The sequence below is a fragment of the Protopterus annectens genome, chromosome 1.part2, assembly GCF_019279795.1.
Source record: "Protopterus annectens isolate FY-2018-M chromosome 1.part2, PAN1.0, whole genome shotgun sequence".
NCBI lineage: Eukaryota > Metazoa > Chordata > Ceratodontiformes > Protopteridae > Protopterus > Protopterus annectens.
The window spans coordinates 743,758,966-743,778,965 of record NC_056727.1 but is presented as its reverse complement, the minus strand read 5'-3'; the positions used below and the strand labels follow the sequence as shown (position 1 = coordinate 743,778,965).

General features: G+C 39.0%; 1 protein-coding gene across 1 annotated transcript in view; it reads left to right on the top strand.

Annotated features, from left to right (window-relative positions):
• ALK (ALK receptor tyrosine kinase) overlaps positions 1-20,000 on the top strand; it is a 1,522,063-nt gene that overhangs the window by 104,410 nt on the left and 1,397,653 nt on the right. The window lies entirely within an intron of this gene.

Sequence of the window (20,000 nt, the reverse complement as noted above, 5' to 3'; positions counted from 1 at the left end):
ATCCACAAAACAAATAGGACCAGAATTACCTATTCTAAAGACTTAAACATTGCCTGTGATATAAATAGACCCTGCTGGAGAGACAGGTACGGTATGTATCCCAGAGACTACCTCGTCTCTGAAACAGGCTCCCCATCCATGTGAAGCAGAGTTCCTCCTTAACCCAATTCAAGTGTAACTTGGACAATTGGATGGAGAACAGGAAATTCATCCCTGGTTTGGCACCTGTGCCTCTAATGGACACAAGCAGCCTGTACATGGTTCATTTCCTAGGCCCCTACTTGCAAATGTTTCATCACCCAAACCCCTTCTTATACTTATCAAGGGCACCAGAACTTGTCAGAGGTTAGGGCTGCATTGCTAGGTTTAAAAAGGCCCTTGTGGTCATAAGCCTAGTAAACACCTATGAACTTATATTTTAGATATAAAATACTTCCTTCAACAAGAGGTACATATACTACAGCAAGTTTGAAACATTAGGCAGAGGAACTATTGCACATCAAAAATATTTAAAAAATATATATCATAATAATTAAAAAAAATACAAAATGGTTTAGCAAATAACCCATTCTCTAACTGCAATAATGCCCTCCAGGATATGTGTTATTGTGTAAATAACGCCCTTCCAGAGGTGTAGAGGCCATCCCTCCACCTGCAGTGTCGGGCCTCAGAACACTCCTGGTTGGGCATTGTTTAAACAATAACCCACACCCTGTTGGGCGTTACTGCTTGCTTAATTTCTTTTTTTTCTCCCAGAGTTAACATATGTACCCATCATTTCCACTGCAAAAGTAAATTCCACACGCTGTTGCCCTCTCAGTATCACGAGATTCTGCCTCCCCCCTTTGATGCAACATGCTACTTTCATTGACATTTTTAATTCAGGGGAGTTGTTTCCAACATGACTGTCCTTCCCCTATAAGCTGTTTTCTATCAGTTCATTTGCTTTACAGTGTAGATCATTTTCCTTTTTACCAGTGTCTGTACTGTAGTTGCCAGTGTAGATGAGCACATGAAGATGTCAGAACTAAAAAGTAAAACTGATAATCACTACCATGACTAAACATCAACAATGACAATGTAACTATTATTAACAATAGCAGTGACATCATCAATAAAATAACACCGTACAAGAAAAATGGTTCATTCCTGTAAATACAGAGTACAGCTATATGACAGACAGCAAACTAAAGGATTACTGCTTTCTGTCGTACCTCTCAGCTGTCAAGATTTTCACAGAATGTCCAGATTTTTGCTCATATGTTTGGTCTGTTCCTCATAAAATTTGTGTTTTTTTGGCAAATCATTGTGGACTGAAATGACTAAATAATGACATACATTTGAGTTTAAGAATTCATATCCTTCAGAAAATGCATGATAACACAAATCCTGTTATTCTAGCAACTGTTTCAGTTTGTAAAAGTACTATTTAAAAGCCATCCCTGTTTTTGAACCTTTGTCCCCCAATTATTTTAGGGTTTGTCCAGAGTTCTTGAAATGAGAGGTTGAGAGGTATGCCTTCTGTGAAGTTACTTTTAGGCACCATGGAAGCTCAAAAGGAAAAAACAATATTGGAGGCAGGGAAAGGAGAGCTGGGAGAAAAGTTAGGGAGATAGGAAAACTGTTGTACTAAGATTACAATTGTTTTGTATAATAATGTATTAATGGAATGAGCACAAACAATGGCTGCCTTCAACACATATCTGTGCAACTTAATCAGTTTTGCTGCTGTTGTAAATATCCTGTAGTATTCTGTTTCTAATGTCTCTGACTACACATCTCAGAAAAAATGGCTTCCCTAGTCTCTATTGTTGAAGCTTATGGGCACTTTTTACACAGTATAAGGGAAGTCATGCTGACAATAACATTTTTGTGGCTGGTTTCATGGCACTAAATGACAAAGCCCTAGCTAGTATTCGAACACCCCTGGTCTGACTAGAGGTCCGAGTGCTGGAGGAGATGACTGGGGGAGAGTGATGAGGCAATTGCCTACTCACCCCTCTTTTGGGAGACAGTTGGATTACATCTGTAGCATACATTTTATACCCCTGATTTATGATTGAGAAAGGAGATGGGTAAGAAATTCTTGCCTATAGGGGTGTAGAGATTAGGGTCTGGGAGCTGCATCATAGTATGATGCAGATATCATGCTCTTGCAAAAACCATTTGCATGCCAATTCCTTGTGTGTATACAGGTATGTGCAGGGATAATGCTAAAACTGAAAACCTGTATATTAACTCACTGGATAATGGCCTCTCACATTGTGCACTCTTTGTGGAGAACAAATAAGTGATGCATGGAATGGCCTTGATGGCAGGCAGGCATGACAGAGGAAGAAAAAAATTATTTAAGAAGTGTTCATCTGTAAGCTTTAGTGCCCTGTTTTGTTGCTAGTGATTAAGTGCTGAAGTACTCTGATAATATTTACCAGATGGCCAGTTAGGATATAGTAATTTACTTATTTTTTGAGTAAAAGTCAGTAATATTTCAGAATATGCAGAGTGCACTGTTGGCAATTGCTCTTTTGCCACCACTAATTTTTGTTACAAAACTATTGAGGTACTATTGCAAAATGTTTATTTATTTTTGGGCCAGAAGATAACTCACTAATTTTCCTTACAAGGAATATGAAGCGCAAAATGTTTATTTATTTTTGGGCCTGAAGATAACTCATTAATTTTCCTTACAAGGAATATGAAGCAAAATCAACACCTGATTTGTGTTTTCCTTGTTAAATTCATTCACTACATGAAGTATTTAGATGAATATTCCTTCTTTATCTTATAGTCATCGTAGAGCGACAGCCGTACTATGCACTGATTCATCATTCATGCCAGCAAACCAGCATTCTGATGGCATCGAATAGTAGCTCAGCACTGGCTCATTATGGCATCCTTATCAATGCTCTTGCACAAACCCTGGCAACTGAGAGATCATTTGTTGGAAATCTTTCATAGACTGAAATTGAAAATAATTAGAAATATATATTTTTTTTAATTCAAGGAAATACTGCAACATAAGAAGAAATTGCAAAACCTTTTCACCTGCATTTTTATACAGACATTCATCTCAAAAGCCTTACTCAGCTGCATTGAGGATTGCACAGTATTACTGAGCCCCCCCCCCATAAATAATGAAATGCACAAAACATTCCCTTTGATATACATACACAGGCATAGTATAATGCTGCACATTTCAAAAGTACTCATTTCATGGCATGTTAGTGCTGCTTTATTTGTAGTATAATAGGCATGAAACATGCCAAAGAGGACACGAGGTTCAAAATTGTCTGTAAAGGTATACTGTACATCAGATTTATATAATGGAAAAATATGCCAGAAATATGATTGTTTTCCACAGCACGTTATGGAGTTTAAGCAGTGTAAGTCAGAAAGTACCTTTTGTTAACACATACAGTATTTTCAGAGGTATAGTTAATATTTTTGACTTCTGTTACAAATCAAGTTCAATGATCACAGTTCTACTGTTCTATGACATTGTCTTAACTTTATTCTAAAAAATATACCAAGGGGACAGTATCCAAAGATTAAACTGCTTAAGTTAATGTGAAAACTGCAACTAATGGGCGTATTTTAAAACACTAAAGGGAAACAGTACACAGTGCCAACAATGACAATGATGTTACTAAACCTGAGTTGTCCAGCCGTGATGACAGTTTTTATTCTTGTGCATTTGATTTGAATGAAAATGAAAATTGTGATTTAACTAGGTTCCATTGTAATGGAAATGAATGTGGTAATGTTATGCCTCCCCTTTTTAATATTAAGGAAAATTCCTTATGATTTGTTTTACCTGAAGTGTGAAAATGTGTTTAACTGATATGCTACAGATTGGCATGAGCATTTCAGTTTATATAGAAATGAATGTCTGGCACTCGGGCATTTGTAACAGGTTTAGTAATTGGAACAAGCACTAAAGTCCTGTGTAAAGTGATGCAAAATTATGCATAACACGTCCTGAAGCAGAATATGAATAAAAAAGGAAAACTATCTATTTAACTTCCAAAAATGAGTCAGAGCAGTTGATACAGCAAGGGGTTGTGCTATGTTCCTTTGATGGTGATAAAGCTGAATTATTATGCAGAGAAGTTAACTACAAAATTCCTAATTTTTTATTGTAGTCCAAAAACACATAATTATTAAAACTCACAAGGTAGACTGATAATAGCAGGTTGTGGCAGCTTAGATAACACTAGCAAAGTTATAAGCAGTTTTTGAATCTTTATGCAGTTCAGTTTTCCACATGCATTACTCATATATTAGGGGTTCTGCTAGTTTATTAAACAAGATGTAAAATATGGTTTAGAGTAGGGATATGTACTGAGTGAATATGGAGATTAACAGGCTGTACACAGTATCAAACATATTTTTGGTATTGCCAAATGCCAATGTTTCCTTAACGACAATGTGTCCTAAAACCAAGAAGCATTTATCTTTCTCTCCAAAGTCACTCATAACTGTTTCTATGACTATTCCTATGACACCAAATATTCAGTATTTGACAATTTTCCTACCTTCCTCGCATCATCCCTAAGCCCCCTAGGCTTTACTCACAACCCACCCACTCTTCCTTTTTTCTGCCTCTAATACTCACACGGATTATAGTCCGGGTATAATAAACTTAAAGTCTTTCTCAAGAAATTATTTTTGAACAGCTGCCACAATTCACCACTTACATGTTTTTTTCAAATGTGTATAATGTTACCTACTTTTTATCAGTGTACTGCAAGTTTTTTTTTTTATTTTAGGTATTCCTTTTTCATACCTAGGCTGAATACGAAGCACATCAGTAACAAATCTAAGTAAATAAAGTACGTTGGGCTAACAGCTATAAAGCCAAATACATTTGTGACCTCATCCAGTTCTGCTTATAACATAAATGTTTCTAATTTATTGATTTGTGCTTAGAACAATTATAATACAATGATGAAGGCACATTTTGCTCCCCCATAAATAAATCTGTTTGTTGAGGTTTGTTAAAGAAAAATGCATGTATGGTCATCATTTTTAATGTAGATGTGATAAAGTTGTTGTTGTTGTGTCTTTCGGCTTTTCCCAGTTAGGGGTCGCCACAGTGGAACTCCAGTCTGCTAATGATTGGTAGTTGATTTTTACGTGCTGAGTTACCAGTCCTGACGCACAACCTTCAATGAAGGTACACCCATTCATGCGTGTCTCCACGCAGAAGATGCTTTAGCTGAGAATTGAACCGGACAGCATCTTACTGTGAGGTGACAACGCTACCGCAGCACCACCACCGCGGATTAAGTATAACCGTTATTTAGATTATTTATTATTCATCCATGGAGGGGGTGGACAGGATATTTTATTATTCATAAGTGATTTGCATCAGAACAGACTTAATCTTTTTTCTTTATATCAATAAAATAAAGAAAGGACAAATAATAATAATCATCATCATCATCAATGACATCCATTTTCCCATTGTCTACATGGGGTTGGGTGTCATGATAAATGTCACCATTTTTCTGGATTCAGTGCCACCCTGTTACTTTTTTCAGTGGTCACATCTGACTCTTACAGGCCTTTGCTCACACAATCCATCCATTTCTTTGCAGGATACCCTTGTTTCACTGTGCCTTCCTGTCTCTCCCAAATCATTGTCACCAGATTTTCTTCTGCCTTCCTACCCAAACAACTGTAAGCACTTCTCTATGACCTTCTCTGCAATTGGACCTACTTTGGCTTCTGCTCTAAAGTCCTCGTTTCTCCATCAGTTCCAGAGTGTGTATCCTACCATCCATCTCAGGTACTTCATTTCCATCGCCCTTAGCTTTCCCAAGTGGTCCGCCTTCACTAATCAGGTTTCTGTACCGTATAGTCCTACTGATTACCCCCACTGTTTTGTACACTTTACTTTCAGCTTTACTTACCTTAGTCTGTGTCAGTTAACTATTGCTGCATATATCCAAGTTTTGGCCTCCTTATTCAGACTTCCCTTCTCTTCAGCCACCCTTCCCAAATATCTGAAGCAACCTGTTCTACTGATTTCCCTTTTATCTAGTTTTTCAACTTCTTATTTCCTCCATTTGCTGCCATGACAACTGAGTTGTATGCACTCAGTTTCATCACTTGTGCCTTCAGCTTTGCTTTCCATTCCCCTAACATTTGCTGAAACTCTTGTTCAGAGTCTGCTTGTAATGCCACATTGGTTGCATACAGCAGCTTTGTTGATTTGTTTCCGCCAACCTGTTTGCTCATATAGTCCATTACCAGTAGGAGCAGCAGTGAACTCAGTGCTGCACTGTGATGCTCTCCCACTCCCACTAGGAACCCCTCAGTGAATCCAAACACTGTTCAGACTTGGGTCACTGAATCCTTGTACAAGGCCTGCAAAAAATGTTGCCAATGTTTCTGGGAATTTAAACCATTGCAAGACTGCCCAATTCAGCTTTCATGGGACCTTGTCATATGTTGTCTCCATGTCATAGGTTCATAGGTTCATACTAGGCTATCTGCCCTGGGGCAATTATAAGCCTAGCCCGATTCTGTATGGCTTACGCCACCCTTTGATTTGAGTATACTATGCCCTTTTTAAGGTTTAGTTTACTGTGCCTCTGTCTAATAGTGACACGGGAGTAATCCCTGGGACAAACCTATGATCCCCCATCCACTTATCGAGATTCTTCTTGAAGAAATTCAGTGAAGTGCTCTGCCTCACATGAACTGGAATTCTATTCCAGAGCGAAGGGAGCCTCTGGGTTATGAACCTGTCCCTCCAGCAAGTTCTATTTATTTCTGTGCTGAGGTTCAAGTCCCTCGAGTGTGTGGCTCTAAGGGATTTAGATTTACTGAGGTGGAGCATGTCCATTAATTCTGGATTTGACATAGCTTTGTATGTCAGGCATAGATCGCCTAGAAGTAGGCGGTATGCAACTGAGTAGAGCTGGAGTTTTTTTAACCAAGCAGCATATGGCATCTGTTTGAGACCCTTGATCCTCTTGGTGAGATACTTTTGGGGTCTTTCTAATTGCTGCAGGTGTCGGGTAAGGTACATCCCAAAAGGGGGATTGTATTCTATGATGGGCCTGATGAGGGATGAATAAAGGGGCACGATTACCTCTCTTGATCTAGATGTGAAACCCTTCGTGATGAGGTGGGCTATGTAGAAGGTCTTTCTGACCACTTTGGCAATGCGGCTTTCAAAAGAGAGATTGCTATCAACTTGGGTCCCCAGGTCCCTAATAACTTTCTCTGTACTTAATGGGTTTCCACCTATGTGGTAATTTGTGGGCACATTGTTTTTGCCAAAGGGTATGACTATACATTTTTTGGCATTTAGCTTTAAACCATGGCGCTGGCACCAGTTATCTGTCTCTGTGAGACCTTTTTGAAAGATGTTTGTGTCAGCTGGAGAGTTGATTGTGGCGCCCAGTTTGCAGTCGTCTGCGAACTTGGTGAGCCATAGTCCTCCCACGTTTGCCTGTACCTCGGAAAAGTATATACCGAACAAGAGTGGTCCCAGGACAGAACCCTGTGGGACGCCACTTGTGACTGGTTTCGAGTCTGACATGGCTCCAGCAACTCTCACTCTGTGGGTTCTGTCTTTGAGCCAGTTTGCGACCCATCTTGTGACATAGTGGCTTATATTTAAGCTGGATAGCTTATCTATGATGCCCGAGTGGGTTATTGTGTCAAATGCCTTTGCAAGGTCCAGATAGGCTGTGTGGACTACCTTCCCTTCATCTATGGCTTTGGTGACTGTTTCAAAGAAGTCAACCAGGTTCAAAAGGCATGATCTGCCCTTGACAAAGCCGAACTGGGTAGGATCTAGTGTCTGTAGGTCCCCAATGTCTTTGTTTATGAGCTCCATGATGATCCTCTCCATAGCCTTGCAGACTAAGCTAGTCAGGCTTAAGGGGCGATAGTTTCTAGGGTCCATAGAGGCTCCACCTTTGTGGAGTGGGACCACTGTTGCTGTACGCCATTCTGTGGGCACATATCCTGTAGTGAGGCTGAGATTGTATAGCTGTTTTATTTGAGGGATTAGTTCCTCTTGTAATTCATGTAGGACGCAACCTGGGACGCCATCTGGTCCCATGGAAGCAGTGTTTTTTGCTTTGGAGAGGGCAGCCTTCACCTGAGCATCTGAGATGTTTGGGAGGCAGCCCTCTGCCGGGATAGATACTTGCTCTTTTGGGTGGGAGTGGGGGGAGAAGTTTGCACTGAACCTGTCTGCCAGGATATTGGCGATTTCTGTGGGTTCAGTGTATTTTTTGTCGTTTAGAATCAACTCAGAACAAGTCTGGGAGTTGCATCCCAGGTTTCTAACATAACTGAAAAAAGCTTTATGATTGTCTTTGGTGTCCTGTGCAATTTTTCTCTCGAAGCTGGCCTTGGAGGATTTTATATGAGGGATCGTAATTTTTTGCTAGTACTGATCAGAGATGCCTTCCCTATTAGGGATTTTGCTCTATCATGTAGTAGCTTCCTCCTTCTGTTGTACAGTTTATTTATGGCAGGGGTCCACCAGACTGGACGCCTGCCTTTGGATGATTGGGTCTTGGTTTTGTTTGGGATAGCATGATCCATGCATTCCTGGAGATGTCCGTAGAATGCATTTATATAGGATTCTGCAGTTTGGGCCATAGTTTCCACTGGCCCTGGGGCCTTGAAGGATTCCACTTCGGTTTTGAGAAGTGAGAAGTTCGCTTTTGAGAAGTTTTTCACTGTGGTTTTCTGGGCTGGGGGTGGGGTCAGGATGTGGATATCCAGTGAAATTAATTTATGGTCTGATCTTACCAATGAGGGATATACTTCTGGTGTGAAGCATAGAGTCCCCATGTTGGTAATGATCAGGTCTAGTATGTTGTCCCCTCTTGTGGAAGTGGTGACTAGTTGTTCCATAGCATTTGAGTTTATAATTTCCAGGAATCTTTGGGCTAAGGTGCTGGGGCTTGAGTAGTGCTCCCAGTCAATGTTTGGGTAGTTGAAGTCACCCAATATAATGGTGTTCGGAGAGATCTTCATATTCTCCAATGTTTTCAGGAAAGCCGAGTGGGATTTCTGACTTTGAGAGGGTGGTCTGTAGGATGCTATAAACTGAAAAGCAGTCTTGCCCACTGTTAGTTGCACATGGATGGTCTCCGATACCGTGCAATGCCACTAACCTGGAGGTGTGGATATCCTTGATAAATATGGAAACTCCCCCTCCTTTTGTGGTTCGGTCCGGGTTTTGGGGCCAAAAAGCATGATATGAGGTATAGCCTGGTAGTGCTGGGGTGCTCTCTGGAGCCTTGAACCAGGTTTCTGTCACTGCACAGATATTGATGTTCTCCATACTGAGGAGAGCTTCGAGTGCGTGCATCTTGAGGTTAAGACTTCTGGCGTTTAGCAGCATTACCCTTAGTTTCTTGTTCATTGTGCTGTCTATGGGGGTGGGTTTGACTTTTGTGCCTTGCGAAAAAAAGGCACTATGGGGGTGGCAACAGCCTTTGCCAATATCCGAAAGCCCAGTGGTGACAGGTGCAAGCCGTCCCTAGCGAAGCAACGTGGCTTGTCAAGCATGTCATCCCAGGCTGACAGACACTGGATCCCCTTTGAATGACACCAAAATTTTAGCCAATTGTTAAAATCGATCATTTTGTCTTTGTACTGTGGCATCATTCTAGGAGAGGGTAAGATGCTGCTCAAGGTCAGGGTCATACCAGCCTGGGCTACATGATCAGAGAGCTCCTCTATGTCTCTTTTCATGTAGTCCAGGGAGGTACGTATCAGGTCATTCACACCAGCATGTACAATGACTGAGTCATATTTGTATTTGCTTTGGAGTGACCTGAGTGCTTGCGTTATGTGTCGGATCCTAGCACCCGACAGGCAGCTCACCGTGACCTTCTCTTTATTCAGCCTGGTGAGCAGGGCATCAGTGTGTCTGACAATAGAGTCACCTATAACAAGAGTATCAGGTGTGTTATTCAGCCTTAAGGGCTGTGGCTGCTTGGCACACTGACTTTGTGGGTTATGTGTTGTGTGTGTTTTGTTTTGAGGTAGAGTTTGCTTGGATGTCTGCTTTGGAGGTCTCTGTTGCTTAGGTAGATTTTTATTTAGAGCCTCCGAGTATGTTTTTGTGTATTTATGTGTTTGGCTCGCTGATGTGGTGGGACTGTGTGATACTGGAATTGTGTTGTGTGAGGTTACCTTCTCCTCCTGACTGGTTACACCAGTTTTGAGATGAGAGGAAGGACTCATTGGACTCTTTCCTCATCTCTAGAGTCCTCTCATATATCTGTCTTACAGCAAAGGTTAGGTTGGCTGTGCTGCATCCTGATCTGAATTCAAACTGTTCATCTCTCATCTTACTTTCTATTACTTTACATTTTTATTTAACAGTAACCATCTCCAGCACTCACATGCAGTTTGACAGGAGGGTGATACCTCTGTACTGTCCACAGCTGTGAATGTTCCCCTAGTTCTTGCACACTGGCATTAGAATGCTTATTCTCTTGTCATCTGGAATACGCTTTTCTCTCAATACTACTATGAGTATCCTCAGAAGATATCTCTCCCCTAACTCAACGATTATCTTTATTGTATCTGCTATGACCTCATCTGAACTTGCTGCTTTCACTGACTTCATTTTCTTTAGCTCTGTTCTTATGGCTTATATGATGGGGCTCTGTTCTTCCTTTATCATGGGCTGTGACTGAGGCAGTACAGCTTATAGGTTCATAGTTTCATACCAGGCTATCTGCCCTAGGGCATTTATAAGCCTAGCCAGAATGTGTTTGGCTTTCGCCACCCATTTTAAATTTATTTTGCTATGCCCTTTTTCGAGGTTAGTATACTGTGCCTCTGTCTAACAGTGACACAGAAGTGATACCCGGGGTAAACCTACGATCTCCCATCCACTCATCAAGATTCCTCTTGAAGAAAGTCAATGAGGGACTCTGCCTAACCTGGACTGGGATTTTATTCCAGAGTGAAGGGAGCCTCTGGGTTATGAATCTGTCCCTCCAGCATGTCCTATTTATTTCAGTGCTGAGGTTCAAGTCTCGAGCGTAGCTCGATGGGATTTGGATTTTCTGAGGTGCAGCATGTCCATTAATTCCGGGTTGGACATGGCTTTATACATCAGGCAAAGATCGCCTCTGAACAGGCGGTATGCCACTGAGTAGAGCTGGAGTTTCTTTAACCGAGCAGCATATGGCATCTGTTTGAGCCCTTTGATCCTCTTGGTGAGGTACTTTTGGGGTCTTTCCAGTTGCTGCAGGTGTCTGGTAAGGTACATCCCAAAAGGGGCATTGCACTCAATTATGGGCCTGATGAGGGATGAGTAAAGAGGCACGATGACCTCCCCTGATCTAGATGTGAATCCCTTCATGATTAGGTGGGCTATATAAAATGTTTTTCTAACCACTTTGGCTACATGGTTGTCAAATGAGAGATTGCTATCAACTTGGGTCCCCAGGTCCCCAATTACTTCTTCTGTACTTAATGGATTACCACCTATGTGGTAATTTGTGGGCACTTTGTTTTTGCCAAAGGGGATGACTATACACTTATTGGCATTTAGCTTGAGGCCATGGCTCTGGCACCAATTGTCTGTTTATATGAGGCTCTGTTGGAGGACGCTTGTGTCGGCTGAAGAGTCAATTATGGTGCCCAGTTTGCAGTCATCTGCGAACTTGGTCAGCCACAGTCCTTCTGTGTTGGCCTGTACCTCCGAGAAATATATACCGAACAAGAGAGGTCCCAGGACTGAGCCTTGTGGGACACCACTTGTAACTGGTTATGTGTGATTCTTTTCATTGAGAAGCTTCTAAAAGTACTTTGTCCGTCTGCCTTTGATGTCCTGCAGACTGGTGAGCAGTTTGCTTCAGGAATCCCTTATGGATGATGTATGATGACTTTCCTCTTTATTTCTCTGTCTTTGCCTTGCAACCTGTTAGAGGTTCTTTCCTCCATCTGCTGAGTGACTTTCCAGAAGCTGGAGCTGTTCTGTTAGCCTCTTTTTTAGCCAACAGGTATTCCTTCTTAGCCTGGCATATCTTTTTTATCTCACACTTTTTCCTGCACTCCTTTTCTTTGATGACTTCCTGGAGTTATGCATTCCACCACCAGCTTTCCTTATGTACCTTATTTCCATAACTTCCTCAGCTGCATATCTGTCCTGTAGTCCTCACACATGCTGTTTTGAGACATTGCTATTAGTCTCCAACTCCACCCATTTCTTATTTTTCTTCGTCTTCAGGTGCTAGAGCCCTGATTATTTCCGATAACTTTTGTACTGCTGATCCAATAAATGTCCAGGTTTTCAGACTAGTTGCTGTTAACCTTAGAGCCTTCTCTGACCACTGTGTGTAGTTGACAGTGAGCACTAGTGGTTTATGCTGAGGGTTAACTGTTTCATTGGCGACGACTTTACAGTCTTTGTCTCTACCCCAATGTCCTTTCCTTACTAGAAGGAAGTCTGCTTGAACTCCGTGTTGGCCACTCTTGTATGTGATCTTGTGACTATCTGTTACTAAACCAAGTGTCAGCCATCATCAAGCCATTTGCCAGAAATAAGTCTTGGATGGCTTCTGTTTGTTTGTTCCATTTGCCCCATCCATGTGAACCCAGTAGTCCTCATATCCTGTTCTAGCTGTTATGATATGAGCATTCAGGTAGCTCATTATCAAGACCAACTAATGCTGTCGTGCTATATCTGATAGGTCCTGCAGCTGCTGCCTGCCTGAATGCACATATTTAGTCAGTATCATGGTCAAATAATGTCCACAGGAAATGCTTTACTGCAAAAGTTTAGTGTTTTTGCCTATTGCCATCGATTTCATTGGGAAAGCTTAGATGTGGTGCTTGAAAACAATGTTGTTTCATGCATGTAGGCTGTAACAAAGTGATATTAGATTTCCCTCGTATCATTAATTTTAGAATACCGTTGATTCTTAATAAAAAAATTACTAAACGTCGAACAGTGCTTCTTGTCATATATGGAGCTACACTTAGTTTGTGAGGTTTACCTTTCTGTACACTACATGGCTCTAGCTTTTATCTGCAGTACTCATACACCACCTTACTTTATTTCCCATTTTTCCTTTTTATTTCCCTTGCATTTTATGCTACGCAGTCCCACTCCCTCAGCTGAATATTTTAACCATGCACTTGTAGTTTTACTTTCTGCTCTTGCATCCACAACTTTTTGATAAGGTCACATTTGTTTCCTTTAAGAGTCTGCCTCTTGGTCATATCTTATTATAAAACTATTCTGTCTTTTATTAAAGAATCATATAACTCAGAAATGTCACAGTACTCGACTTGAATGTTTAATTCAGTTACATAAGCACCTAGAGTCCAGGTTGGAACATGTGCTCTTGTAAAGAACAAATGCTGTATAAACAGCAAGTTCTTTCTGCACTCTGAGTAATTACAGAACTTCCTTTTTATTGCTGGTATTTTCTTTTTCCCCTCTTCAAAACAGACAGACCTCAGAACCAATTAATTTCAACCAAACAAGAAAAAGGTTAAAGTGAATTATTTTATACTCTTCTTCGTCATTGCGTCAGCTTCTCAGCTCTATAAGTGGAGTGGACATCTTAATCTTCACCAAACACTGAGTATTTTAGCATGATGTTATAAATATAATACCTAACAGAGCTGGGCATTATGCAAGATATATCCACTTCTGGCCCTGTACACTTCTTTTCCCTTTGGAATCATCCCTAGCTAGCTGGAATACATTCCAACATGGCTTCTAGCCCTACAAAGGTATATATATATATATATATATATATATATATATATATATATATATATATATATGTGTGTGTGTGTGTGTACCTCATGCACAGGATAAATCAATTCAAAATTGAGCTACTTCTTATGCTGCCATCTTCAGAATCTAAAAAAACAAACAAACAAAAAAAAAACAATATATATACTGTGATGCCCCACCACTGGACCAGTAATTAAGGAGCCTCAGTCCTCACCACTGGCAACAGTACATTGGGAGGATGACAAGTACAAACACAGTATTTCCAGATGCAGCTCTCTCTGCATCAAGTGCAATTTTCCATAAGAGCACACAGAGACCACAGTCTGCTTCTCCCCCAATCCCCAATAAGACTCCCTACTGGCACAGGTATAGAGTTGATATCTCAGATGAGTGGCCAAGCCAAGACCTCCAACCCCCTCTCTGTCCAACCAGTGCTTTGTTTTCCTGCCCATGTAGCTGACACATACACACTCTTTGAAGTTTGATTTATACACATACACGCCTGCTAAAGGCTAGCACAGGTTTATTAGCTATGCCCCCTTTTACCCAGACTATAAGGTAGTTATCACTGCCACCAGCCACCTCCTTATCAGTTACTTTAAGGCCCTTAACAAAGGTGTCCAATCTTACTGTGTAATGTTACTATTATTACAAATGGTAGTTTGACCAAGTACAAGGCAATTAGGAGTATCCCACAGTGTTACCAAATAAATATGCAAGTACTCTCAGAACTTAAATATCTCTAAACAGATCAGCCACAATGAAAGGATTAAATATATTTAATGATAAATAATAAAAAAACAGCAAAATACTTAGTATACATTTACAGTTACATCAGAGTTCAAAATCGCAGGAAATATTTAAAACAACATTGCAGGATAGTCTCAAATAAATAAAGAAAAACATCTAAGCTAAGCTTTGCTATATTCCTGACTATATCTAAGAGAATTACTATACCTTAGTTAATTTATTTATGAGCAATGCAGATGTGGCGAATGGATCTTCTTTAGTTGTTGTCAGGTCAAAATCAGAATACAGATTGCTGTGTCTCTCTCAGAGAGTTCTCAAATTAATATCTCAAATATTAATGCTGGGCTAGCTTGCAGAATGACACCATCTCTTGTCATCTAACTCTATCCAAGGTGGAAACAATCATTTATGGCAGCTGGTAGCATTTATCATCTGCCTGTGAAAGTACATGGACAAGGGCTTTTTGTCAGATCTTTGGCAAATCCTGGAAGTCATAAAACAGTAAAACACTTCCAAGACAATACAGAAAGCTTCTCAGCACAGACATTGTGTCTATTGCACTGAAACTGAAAGATAACATCTTTTTATGGCCTAGCCATAAAGTAATTTAATTTCAGCTATTTTTCAGAAGTTAACCTTCTGTATTCCAGTTTCCACTGTTGAAATATATACATCTAAACAGTTACAATAGTGCAGATACATTTCTTTTCTTTTCCAGTAGGGCTTTCTGTGGTTACATTTCAAGCACTTTGCAAATACCTTCAAGCAGTTTGATATACATATGACATGCAGATCTAATACATTTGTAACAAAAGCATCTTATATACATCATGTTGATATTCATAAATGACATATAATTATTTACAAAATGCCAGATAGCTGTGCTGGCAGTATCTCCCTTTTGTCACACTTTTATATAAATCATGTTGATATGCACAATTGACATATAATTTACAAAATTCCAGATAGGTGGGCTGGCAGTATCTCTTTTCATGATATATATATATATATATATATATATATATATATATATACACACATAAAATTAACCGCACTCAAAAAAATTGAACGAAGAGAAGAAATTTTAACTAAGAACTGAACTTGGTGACAATAAAAGCATTCAAAAAAATAGTAAATCACACCAACAACTCTTGTAGAACTTTAGCACTTTTGTCTTATTTATTATCAAGACTTCTTCAGAAAGACGTTTCATGAAACATGTCTTTCTGAAGAAGTCTTGATAATAAATAAGACGAAAGCGCTAAAGTTCTACAAGAGTTGTTAGTGTGATTTATTTTTTTGAATGCTTTTATTGTCACGAAGTTCAGTTCTTAATATATATATATATATATATATATATATATATATATATATATATATATATATATATGCTTGGTGCTGCAAAGGAGTGAAATTTAAAGTGATACTGTAGGGTTGAGTATGTGTTTGTTTCTGGAATGCTAAAATATGTAACATTACATAACATCATAACAGTCAAAGGTATATAATTCTCGGAATTTAAATCTATATTAAGGACTGTATCTTTCCCTGTATATGACACAATATTTCTCATCAGCTGTTAGACAGTGTATACTTGGACGCTGTAATACTTGCTTTGATTTGTTTTCTTCAGATTTTTCTTTCTGTCAGCTATCAAATGCATAAATTCTAGGTTCTTCTGAAATTCACTTTGAGAATACACTTCACCCAACATGCTGATAGACATCATAGCCATGTCTGGTATTCCAAGATTTAATCTTTTTAACATTCTAGTAGATATTTATTTGATGAGAAGGATAAAATATAAAGAATGTAAACACTTAATGCTTCCGATTAGTTCTCATGAGTCAAGTATGAGAATGTAGGATTTGCTGTTTATTTCATTTTTTTCTTCTTTTTTAATTCAAATTAATGTAATGTCCTGGCTCATACTGAAGCCCCTTGTTTCCTCAGTAATGGGAGCAACCATATTTCTAATGAATAATCTATTTACTTTTGTTGGGAATGGTTTCATGACAAAGAAGATAAAATGATATGTAAACAATAATTTACAGCTTTCACTATGAAGGAATTCTGAGCACTTGCAGGTTGAACTTCAGGCAACTAAAGCTCGAGAGTTCATTCTCCATTTTCCAGCAGGTCACCCTCATCTACATTCTGACTTTGTGTTATAGTGAAACATACTACTGCTAAGTCTTAATCATAAGAATGAGTGCCCTGGCCACATGAGAGTAAATGTCACAAGATCCTAATTGTATGAAAAAATGAAGGCATTACCTAGAGAAGAAAGAAGGAGATAAAATGAATTAATAATATTTATTCATGAGCTACAAGGAACAACAGTGCTTTAAAGTAATATGACAAGACTGGTTGGGGCTTATTGTGGCAGGTGGACAGTTTTTCCCCCCAAGGTAGAAGGCCACGTCTTCAGAAAGCTGCTGTTGATTTATTGTCATGAACATTCCACCATGAGTCATTACAGGATTTACTGCTGCTGGAACACTAAATTATTCAGTGATGCATATGGATTTGTGTTCCTTAGATTTACTGTATTAATAACATGCTATAATATCTGGTAATAGGGAAATCTTGGTAGGCATTTCTCTTATTTCTGATACCAACATGGTTGCATGGTACAAATTAGTGTTCTAATAATTAAACTATTTTGCTTTCCTAAAAGGGCTATTAAATATGAGATTAAAGTTTATTCTTTTCCATTTAAATTATGAATTCATTAAGTGCAAGGACCATTTCTGAAAGTGACATGATTGTTACATGAGCATTTTAAAACATTATAGATACAGGTATAGAGATTTATTTATATAATCATACAATTAAATCTATGACTCCATATTAAAAGTGTGAGATCCTATACTACAGGCCCTAACACTTCCAAAAAAGAACTGCAATTGCAATAGAAAATGGAATTCTAGGACACACTATTACACCTTTAAAGAATAAAGCCACCTAAACCCAATGTGTCATTCACACCACTTATAACTATATGTATTAATTCTAAGGGCAGTATACCTCAGATTGTTTGCTTGCTTGTTTATGCAATTAATTTATTTAGTTATAATTTTGCTGACCAGGTTAGCACAGCTAGGCATAGCTTATGTTCAGGATATACCAGTTATGCTCTTCCTACCAATAAAGGAAAATTATTTCTACTCGTATGGGTAAATTTGGCATAGTCACTGGGAAACTTGCATGCTCATCACAATAAGAGCTATATATATATATATATATATATATATATATATATATATATATATATATATACATATATATGGGTTCACTTTAAATAATCGAATGTTCAGAACACCGACGTTCTGATCATCGGGACCAGAACATTGATGTTCAGAACATCGAAGGTTTAAAGTGGAAGTGCCAGGTAAGTGAGATTGTGGAATGTTGGGTGTGTATTCAGGGCAGCAAGGTGCCCTGCATGTTGTGTGTGTGTGTGTGCCATCTGAGTGTTGGCATTGCAGGTAGGGTACAGGAAATCTCCTGTTTAGCGCTACCGCATATAGCGGTAAATGGGAGATTTCCCTTACCCCACTGTAGTGCAATCACGGAGTTGGAATATTAAAGTAGGGGGTGTGTGGGAGGTACAGACCCCCACATGGGGGGAAGCCCCCCTGCATAACATAGTGTTTGTGATTTTTTGTTGTTTTTATGGTTAATTTTGAACCTTCGATGTTCTGAACATCGATGTTCTAGTCTCAATTATCAGAACGTCGATGTTCTGAACATTCGATGATTCAAAGTGAATCTATATATTATATATATATATATATATATATATATATATATATATATATATATATATATATATATATATATATATATATATGGGTTCATATGAATCCGTCGACAGCCGAAACATCGACGCTTACCTCATCGACACCAAAGCATCGACCGTTCAGAACATCGACAATCCAGGTAAGCGATTTTCCCCCTTACAGGACCCATGGTAGCACTTGTTTCGCTAGTGCGACGCTATGGACAACGCAAATTCTCAACAGTCGCTACCATGGGTCCTAAGTGCTACCATGGGTCCTGTAAGGGGGAAAATCGCTTACCTGGATTGTCGATGTTCTGAACGGTCGATGCTTTGGTGTCAATGAGGTAAGCGTCGATGTTTCGGCTGTCGACGGATTCATATGAACCCAATTATATATATATATATATATATATATATATATATATATATATATATATATATATAGATATGCGTATATGTTTAAGTGGGAACATAGGGTATGCATTTGGGGTAGCAGCCATGAAAACTATTTTTTTGGGGCGGGGGGGTTTGTTTGTTTTGTTTTTTTCTTGTTTTCAATGATGCATGTTTTTTTAATGGAATGTGCCTCCATGGTGTAGTTGTTCGACAAAACATAACTTACTTGTATCTGTAGCATGTGTTTGTATGAGCAAATATAACAAATTATTCTGGATGCCCAAAAAATTGCTATTGTAAAGATATGATCATTTTAAGCAGAAGAAAATTAACATTTTGCTCATTCAGTCTTTTAACTTTATAATCTTTTTCTGTAATTCTGACCTTTTTTCTTTGTTGCTGTAAACAACACTCTAATAAATGTTGAGCTGATTTAGGAACAGGCACATGAAATGCACTGTAAGCTGTCTTACTCCATCCATCTGACATTGTAACCTTTGTTTGTAACATAATGAACAAATGACTTCCAAACAGCATCCGGAAATAATTTAAATACTGAATTCGTACAAATACCCTAAGCAATATGAAAGAATGAGTGACGCCTCTAGATTTAACTGCAAGAGCATCTGCTAGATCTGAATGTTATCTAATTATTTGATTTTTACAAAGCTACATTAGCTGAGTTAAAAACTTCCTAGAGAGCCTGCCTTGCTAGTGCTGACTCAGTCCTATAATTCACATTAGAGTCACTTAAATCTGACAATGACATATTGCTTGAAGCAGCTTTCCAGCAGAGTCTAGAAGTGGCTTCTGGCTTGTGTGCCTCTCTCAATATGTCATCTGTCAGAAGCAGTCAGCATTTGTTGTGCGACTCTTATAATCACCAAAAGGCTTCAGAGCTGGTGTTTGATCACAGTGATATTACTAAGCTGTGTCAGATGTAAGTGATTTTTTTCTCATATACAGCACTCTGCGAGTAATGTTCCTTCAGTAAGAAAGAAATACTGATAAAACTATTTTGTCTTACAGCAGATGGGTATGCCGTTACATTTCATACCCTTATATTTTACTCCCTTTCCAATAGTGTTCCTGCTAATGTGAGCCCACTGCCTGTAGAGAGGGAAATGATGCACAGTTTCCTTATTCATACATGACTGTACATTGAAAGCCACTGGCAAATATCATTGGTCAAGATGCTATGGTGTTCTAGCAGATGCTTTTCCCAGATTCTAATGTGGTACTTGAAGACCACTGTCAAGCTGCAGTACATTGTGGGTCAGTGGAGCAGTGGAGGTAGTCATATCAGGTGTCTTT